At 24.5% G+C, this 758-nt stretch overlaps 1 non-coding gene across 1 annotated transcript; it reads right to left on the minus strand.

Moving 5' to 3' along the window:
• Positions 1-246: 246 nt before the first annotated feature.
• On the minus strand, positions 247-317 carry TRNAG-GCC (transfer RNA glycine (anticodon GCC)). Its single transcript has one exon. It is a non-coding gene; the product is annotated as a tRNA-Gly (tRNA).
• Positions 318-758: the final 441 nt, after the last annotated feature.

Consider the following 758-nt stretch of genomic DNA (forward strand, 5'->3'; position numbering starts at 1 on the left):
AGAACCATTTAAATATTACTTTTCTATTAAGATAAACTAAATGTGATATATATTTTTTTATATTCAAGTAATCAAATAATACCTAATATTTACACTTATTTTTTCATGAATTTAATGTTTTATATATTGTCGAGTAACATACTATAGTTATGCCAACAGGGTTGTTTTTCTCTTTTCATTAATATAATTTCAGTGGTCTTTGGAAGACTGCTTGATGTATTGATCCATAAATACAAAATATATTTGTGCACCAGCCGGGAATCGAACCCGGGTCTGTACCATGGCAGGGTACTATTCTACCACTAGACCACTGGTGCTGTTTTTTAAGCTTTGAACAATTTTAAAATCTAGTTTAGTTTGACATTCTCGGATTCTGTGGAACTAGTCTCACACTGTGCATACAGATGTTTTTTTTTTTATTTTTATTTTTATAAGATTATGTAATATTGTAATAATTTTGTATATTTATGAATAATATATTATTATAAAAATGTATATAATAAAAATAATGTAAATGTAGATTTTGGTAGTATGGAGGAAAAAAATTATTAATAAGCATATTATAATGTTTTAAAAGATGATAACAATCGTACAGTGCTTATAAATATATTATTATTTGTAAAATAGATAAGTTTAAAATTTGTTTTGGATATTGTATTATGAGACAAGATGTTTCAGATGTTAATTTTTACAAGGGAGATTCTTTACACAGTGTTGTGCTTTTTTTTTAATTATTATTATAAAAGATCAGTGTTTAA

This window comes from Vigna unguiculata, chromosome 3, assembly GCF_037176805.1.
Source record: "Vigna unguiculata cultivar grain cowpea cultivar isolate G323 ecotype 2 chromosome 3, ASM3717680v1, whole genome shotgun sequence".
In the NCBI taxonomy this organism is placed as follows: domain Eukaryota; kingdom Viridiplantae; phylum Streptophyta; class Magnoliopsida; order Fabales; family Fabaceae; genus Vigna; species Vigna unguiculata.